We start from the raw sequence: 7814 nt of genomic DNA, 5'->3' as shown, positions 1-7814 counted from the left end.
CTTAACCTCTGTTTGCTTAATCTACTGGGGAAGGAAATGGCAAATCACTCCAATATTTTTGCCAAAAAATCCTCACGGACAGTATGGTCTATACCTGGAGTCATGAAGAATTGAGGATTAAATGACTGGACAACTGTTTTCTTCTATGTAACATGTGCAATCCTTGTATGTCTACACAAATCTATTTTTAGTAGAGCAAGCAACAAGATAGTAAAATTTAAAGCAATGTTAATAACAGGCTTGGTTTTCAAAAGAGCTTAGAATCTGAGTAGCAAGGTTAATTACTTGAAATAGCAAAGTATCATTTAGATGGCAACTTCTTCCCCCAGTGTCTATATCCCCGGCCAGCGTCTCTCCAGGTCAGTTCTGCCTCACTCTCATTGTGAAACTGTTCGAAACAGGGGGTACCCATACTGTCCTTGAATTGAATTGAGAGCATGTTTAGTGACACTTAACCTTGCAAGAAATATTGCTGGTTATGGCTCTGGTGTACAGCATATAACTCAGTGGCACATAAAGTTAGAAACACATGATTTTTCATGTGAATCTAGAGTAGCATTATATTGCTGTTAATTTATATCTGAATAATGAAATTGATTATGGATTTGGCATGTGGAACCCATTTCATTATCACAAAATCTCATATATAGAAGGCACCTCAGAACTCATCTAGTCTATTGAATCATATATCATTATCGGAAAATAAACACTGAACTTTTATTTTATGTTTTTCAGTTTTAAGTGTTAAAATGAAATGGGCTCTGGGACCCCATTGAGCTCTCCTTGAATCTTTGAGATATAGGCTCTAGGAACTCCCCTTAAACTCTGATTAAATTATCCCATTTGATGAGGCATTTGCATGAGGCCCTAAGCCTTACATTGTAGCTGGGCTCAGATCTCTGTTACTAGCCTTGCCCTCCATTGTCCTTCTACTTCCCACCCTTGAGCCTATAAAAATATCAATCCACCCTTGAACTGGCCTAGCCCACCACTGTTAGTAGTCTCCAGGTAGCCTGCAGCAACATCCCACCCTTAATCACTTATTGACCTCATCTGCCTTTTCCTGAAGACCCTCCCAAAACTTCTCCTCTAGACCACCTCTAGATTCCTCCCACAACCTTCTGTATATAAGACCCCATCACAACCATGTGGTGTGAGAGCACTATAGAATTTTCTATCACAGACTTACTTTGTGTTCAATACAAACAACTTTTAATAAACTTTGCTTTTCTTTGCCTGACAGAAGACTTGTTTCGAATTCATTCTGCAGGACCTGGTGTGTTGTTATTTTGGGGTCTCCAGAGCAACCCTAACCCTCTGTATGTGTAACCTTTTCAGAAATGGCCATTTGGTACATATAGCAATTGGGTAGAATGTCTACAGCCTTGGAGTTATCTTCTTGTCATTCTTCTATATTTAAAAATTCACCTCCTTTTTTAGCAGTAGAAAATATAAATGAATATATGTAACAGCAAGTACAAGCAACCTTTTTGCATTATGAGAATAACAAATTACATTTATTTAGTGACAGATTAAGGCAAAACATTTACAGAAAATCAAAATACAGCATTCACCATGTGTAACTCAATAATTTAGTAAGTCCTCAATTCAATCACAAAGTAATAAGGTCCAAGTACTCCACCCATAGAAAGTACATTCATTTAGTCAATCATGAAGTCTTCTCTCTATTCAGCTGGAGATTAGTTTCCAATCATAAACAAAGTACATTCATTTGGTCAGTCACAAAGGCACAAAAATCAAAGTATTCCACCTCTGGATCATAATTGAATTACAATTATCATCACTTACCACCAAGCACCTTCTCAAAGGGGCAGTACAGAGCACAAAGTCCATCTACCCCTAAGCCACAACAAGGTTAAGATATCATCACCAAATTCAATACCCAAGGAGAGGCCTTTTCTATACCTTGACCCAAGGCAAGTTCTCAGCAATCTCTGTTTCTGGGAAGAAAGAGCTTAACAAAGCCACAATATCCATTGCCAGTGTCCTCATCAATTCACTCTCTGCCTGCAGAACAGTCTCAGAGCCCCTGAAAACATCAGTAATACCATCCTCCGGGATTTCTGTAAATATACATCAAGAAAATCATCCTTCAGGGCTTCTGAACCAACAGCAGGATTCCAGAGATACTGTAACAACAGCACTGTCCTTTACCAGAAGACAAATCTCACAAAGTAACATCAAAACAGAAAGTAAAACACCAGCACCATAGTCATATCTCCTCAGTTCTTGGCAGATCCAGGTGGCAGTTCTTGAAAGTCCTAGGCAGTTCCAACTGGCCCTCCGCAATCTGGGTGGCTTTGGCTAGCAGTTCTGTTTCTCTCTCAGCAACTCCAACTCCCAGCATTTCTCTCTCCTCTCTGCCTCCACAATGCTGCTCCCAAAAGTTCTTCTGGCCTCTTTCTGCTTGGGCTTGTCTATCCATGGTACCAGCTCCTCCTAGTGCAGACCCCTCTCTTCATGTCAACAAGTCCATTCCAAAGTGGAATTCACAAGATCTGGGTTTTAATACTCAACCCCAAAACCAAGCCAATATAAAGGGGATCTTTAAATTCCATTACCATTATAATAATACATGTAGAAAGAATGAACCTTTAGTTTTGCCAGTTTGAATGACTTGAACATCATAGTATAAACTGTGTTCATTAAAAGCAATAGTAACCTCATGGATAGAGAAGGACTTACATGAATCAAAGTTATAAAATTTTGGACTTCTTTTTGGAAGATTATAAATAATGTCATGCTCATTATACAGGTAAGGAAAAATAAGGTATTATATAATTATTATAATGTAAAATATTAAGAAATTGTCAGAATAAAATATATCTATCTTAATTTCTTCCCAAAATTATTAAATATTTGAGATGAAAAGAACCTTGTAAAATATGGAGTACAATTTCTACTAAATATTAAGAATCTTTTCTACACCATTTTTGACAGATATCCTTTTGAAATTTCTTAAATAACTCTCTGGTGGCTTACTGTTTCTTGAGATATTCTATCACATTATTAGGCTGCCTTCTTATAAAACTATGCATTCACCTTTCTTTTTTTTTTAATTTCTACCATAGAACAGAGCAAATCTAATGTTTCTTAAATATAATTGACCTTAAGATTTTTCAAGATAACCATAGTACTCACTACTCCATGTTATTTAGAATACCCGATTGATTTCCAGGAATCTCTTATACAATATATTGCCTAGAATCAATCACAACTACATATAATATTACAGATGTGTTTGCACAAGTCCTATGGGATTTTTACTTCTTGTGATTTTGAAATTAATTAGTTCATTGAAGTAACATTTGTTAAATACCTACATTTACAAAGCACAAATTTAGAGAATGAAAGAGATAAAAGCAAATAAAAGGGCAAAATGATCCATTCTCTTTAAAGGACTCAGTATAATGGAGGAAGAAGATATGTACAAAAGTAACTGTAAAACAAAAAGGACATGATTGATTCCATTAGAATTACACAGTCTCATGAGAATTCCTAAGAAAGGAAAAAAAAAAAAAACGTCATTTGAAATAAGTGAAACTTTTAATAGAGGAATAGTATTCGAAGTGGGCTCAGTGTGAATATAAATAATAGCTATTTCTCTTTTGTTTAACAACCCTGAGGTTCTTTCCCTCCCAGTTTAATATTTTTTTTTCTTTTTTATTAAAAGGGACATTGATGAGGTATGGGCTCTGGGAGCCCCCTCAAGCTCTCCTTGAGTTCTTGAGGTACAGGCTCTGGGAACCTCCCGTGGTGTCTTGATTAAATTATCTCATTGGATGAGGCATTTGCATGATGCAGTAAGCCTTACATTGTGGCTGAGTCCAGATCTCTAGCCTAGTTACTAACTGCTAACTAGTAGCCTTGTTCATCTACTTCCCAACCTTGAGCCTATCAAAATTTCAATACACCTTTGAACTGGCCTAGACTTCCCACCCTTAATCACTTATTGACCTCTTTAACTCCTCCTGAAGACCCACCCCAAACTCCTCCTCTAGAACACACCTAGATTCCTCCCACAACCTTCTTTATATAAGACCCTATCTCATACCACAGTGGTGTGAGAGCACCATAGAATTCCACAGAATAGTGAGAGTGCCATAGAATGACCTAGCACAGACTTACTCTGTGTCTAATGCAAATGAACTTTTAATAAATTTTATTTTTCTTTGAGAAGACTTGAGTCCAATTCATTCAGCAGGACTCGGCGTGTTGGTATTTTGGGGTCTCCAGAGCAACCTTAACCCTCTTAGTGGGTAACCTCTTCATTTTTATGGTTTCCTGACTGGGAAACACTGCTAATCTTGACTTCTTCTCCAGCTGTGACTGGAAGGTACATAAACCTCTCTCTTTCCCTCTTACCTTGGAAGTGCAGTTTGTTTTGTTGTTTTGTGGGTTTATGTGTGTGTGGTTTTTTTTTTTTTGGACCTGACCTCTCAGGTCCCATTGGGTCAGACAGCTATGAGGCTGTTTTGTGCTCAGCCTGACCTCAGATTTTCAGTCCTATTTGGTTATTTTGGAGAACATAGACATGTGCAGAGTTTCTGAAGAATGGAAGATAAGGACAGGTGCCCCATCTGGAAGTGTAAGGCATATTCTTTCAATTCTCTTGGAACTAGGGGACTGGGAAAACTTCAGGTACTTTTTTTGTGGGTTTTTTTTTTTGTTTGTTTATCGAGGCTTACTCTCAAACCTTCCTTCACGGAGGAAGGGACTTCCAGGCCCTATGCCTGTAGCTCCCAAAAGTTTGCCTTTGGGTTGTCTTTTACAACAATGGAAAAAATTTAGTTTCTCTGGAGATCTTAAAAAGGATTTTTTTTTTTGCAACACTGTTTAGCCTCGGTATAGCTTAAAAGACTATGAATCATGGCCTGTTTTGGGGACTTTTTAAAGAGAATACTGTCTTGCAGTTAGAATCATACTGTGGCAGAGTAGTAGGAAGATGGATAGAAATTACCTTCTTAATGGCTTTTGTTGAAATTTCTCAAAACAATATTCTCAGGAAACACTGTGAAATGCTTGAAGCTAGAGCCCCTCCAGAATGGGGCAATGGGGACCAATTAAATGACCCCTTTCCTATGGCATTAGCCCCAGCACCTTCCCCCTCAGCAACTCCTGCTCAGGTCACTGAGGCAGCTCCCCCAGTCCCTTCTGCTGCACCACAACCCTTTTCTCCTTGGTTCCCCTTCCCTTTTCCTCTAGTCCAACACTCCTCATTTCCTGTGTCCTACACTATCCATATCTCCTACCCTGCATCTCCCAGCATGGCCCCTTCCCCCTCAGGGACCCCTGCTCAGGTCCCAACCACTAGTCAAGATGAAGTGCCTCCCTCTGTGGCCCCTCCCCATGAGGCAAAACCCACTCAACCCTCAGGCCCTACCCCTGAGGCAATCATAGAGGTATCTCCTCTTCTGACCACTTCCAATCCTCAGGTACCTGCTGACTTTCCCCCTTGCCATCCAGATTACCCAGTATTCCAGTCTAATCCAGTTCATCCAGCACCCCAAAGAGCACAGGAAGTGGGACTTTCAATCTCCCTTCCCAAGCCCCTGTCCCCATAGAACTTTCAGGACTTTTTCCCTTAAGGGAAGCAGCCCTCTCATCAGGTGGGACAACTAGAGTGCATGTCCCATTCTTCATTTCTGATGTCAATCATGTTAAAGAAAAAATGGGTAAATTCTCTGAAAACTCAACAAAGTTTACTGAAGGCTTTTAAAACTTATCCCTTTGAAGGGCGGCCAGGTAGCACAGCGAGTAAGAGCACCGGCTCAAGTGTTGAGAAGACCTGGAGATCAAATCCCGGGCTCAGACACTTAGCACCCACCCAGAAACACCTGGCCATGTAACCTTGAGCAAGTTACTTAACCCCAATTGCTTAGGGGCGGCCAGGTGGCTCAGCAAGTTAGAGCACCGGCTCCAGTGTCGGGATGACCTGGATCAAATCTGGGCTCAGATACTCAGCACCACACCCAGAAATAATGACTGGCTGTGTAACCTTGAGCAAGTTACTTAACCCCAATTGCTTTAAAAAAAAAAACTTATCCCTGCAATTTGAGCTTTCTTGGGGTGATATGCATATCCTCTTCTCTACCTTTTGTTCCACTGAGGAGAAGAGGAGAATCTGGGAAAAAGCCCCAAAATTTGAGGATCATTTTGTTAGCAATGACCCCAGAAAATACCCCCCAGGAACAGCTGCTGTTCCCACTAGTGACCCAGGATGGGATTATCAGATCCAGGAGGACAGAGAAAAGAGAGACCATATCGTACTTTGCCTGTTAGAAAGGCTAAGAACTGCAATTCAAAAGCAAGTAAATTATCAGAAAGTTAGAGAAATTTGTCAGACAAATCAAGAAAACCCTGCCCTTTTCCTAGATAGACTTTCAGAAGCTATTAAAAAGTATACAAATTTAGATCCTGACTCTATAGAAGGGGCAGCAATCCTTAACATGTATTTTATTAGTCAGTCTGCCCCAGATATTAGGAGGAAACTGCAGAAATTGGCATTGAGACCCCAAACACCTCAGGCCCAATTACTAGAGATGACTTTTGGAGTCTTTGTTAACTGAGACCTCATTGCAGCAGAGGAGAAAGAACACAGGGAATGGACCAGAGACCAAGAACATGCTCAATTCTTGGCTGCTGCCATGGCCAAGAAAAACCCTTCTACGGGACCCCCTTGGAGGAAACCCAGTCATTTGGGCAGGGGGAAAACCTGCTTCTGATGCCACAAGGAGGGTCACTGGTCCAAGAAATGCCCCTCCAAGGCACACCCTTGGAGGAAGCCCCAGGAACCAACACCTCTAGAACTGTGCCCATATGATCAGGAGGGACATTGGAGGAAGGATTGTCCCCAACGCTGGAAAAGTGGTAGAGCTACCTCCCAATACCCTGTCCTCCAGTCTTCTCAAGACTTGGAGTGAAGGGGAAGCCTGGGGCTTGGCAGCACTCCCACTTTCTCCATTTCCATCACTGAACTCTGGGCAAACATCAAGGATGAAGGTAAGGTTACCAACTTTAATATGTCTAAGTTCTCTGTTCTAACCAATTGTTTCTACCCTCTCCTTGACCACTCAGGTCAGGGGCATGGAAAGGGAAACTACGGAATGTTTCCAGACATACCCAGGCCCCTGTCTACTTGAGGATCTGTTATTTGAACACTCCTTCCTAATGCTCTCCTCCTATCCTTTCCCCTTGTTGTGAAGGGACCTGTTGGTGAAATCGGGAAGCCATTTTTTCTCTAGTTAAGCCTCCCATATCTCCACATGTTCCCTCAGAAGTGTGGGAGATAGTTGAGCCAATAGTTGGGATCAGGAAATTTCTGGGTGAGCTACTTCTGCCATGCCAGCATTTGTTTGACTCCTAGATCCTAAAGTATTCCTCCAGAGTGGTTTATATCCAATTAAGCCCAAAGCTTTGGAGGGACTGTAACCATTAATTGCTACTCAAGGCCCAGACCACAAGGTAAAATCTGTTGTGAATTTGAAAACTAAATTGATCAACGCTCCAGCTTTATCCTAAAAACCTTTCACTCTCTATGATGATGGAAGGAGAGAACAGGTTTTAGGAGTTATTACTTGTTTTTGAAAATTATTAGATTCTGTGGCTGCTATTGCTTTCCATGTGCTAAATGTCTATGGAGCAATTCAGAAAGGAAAGTTATATCTGATGGCCTTTTGTCCTTGCCACAGTCATCTTTAATTCCTGTCAGGAAAATTGTCTTTTGTGCCAGGGAAATTGTCTTTTCTCTCTCTCTCTCTCTCTCTCTCTCTCTCTCTCTCTCTCTCTCTCTC

This window comes from Petaurus breviceps, unplaced genomic scaffold (assembly GCF_028583685.1).
Source record: "Petaurus breviceps papuanus isolate PSGF00001 unplaced genomic scaffold, PetGlider_PUasm1.0 90822, whole genome shotgun sequence".
Lineage (NCBI taxonomy): Eukaryota > Metazoa > Chordata > Mammalia > Diprotodontia > Petauridae > Petaurus > Petaurus breviceps.
Note: the sequence above shows the minus strand (reverse complement) of the source record.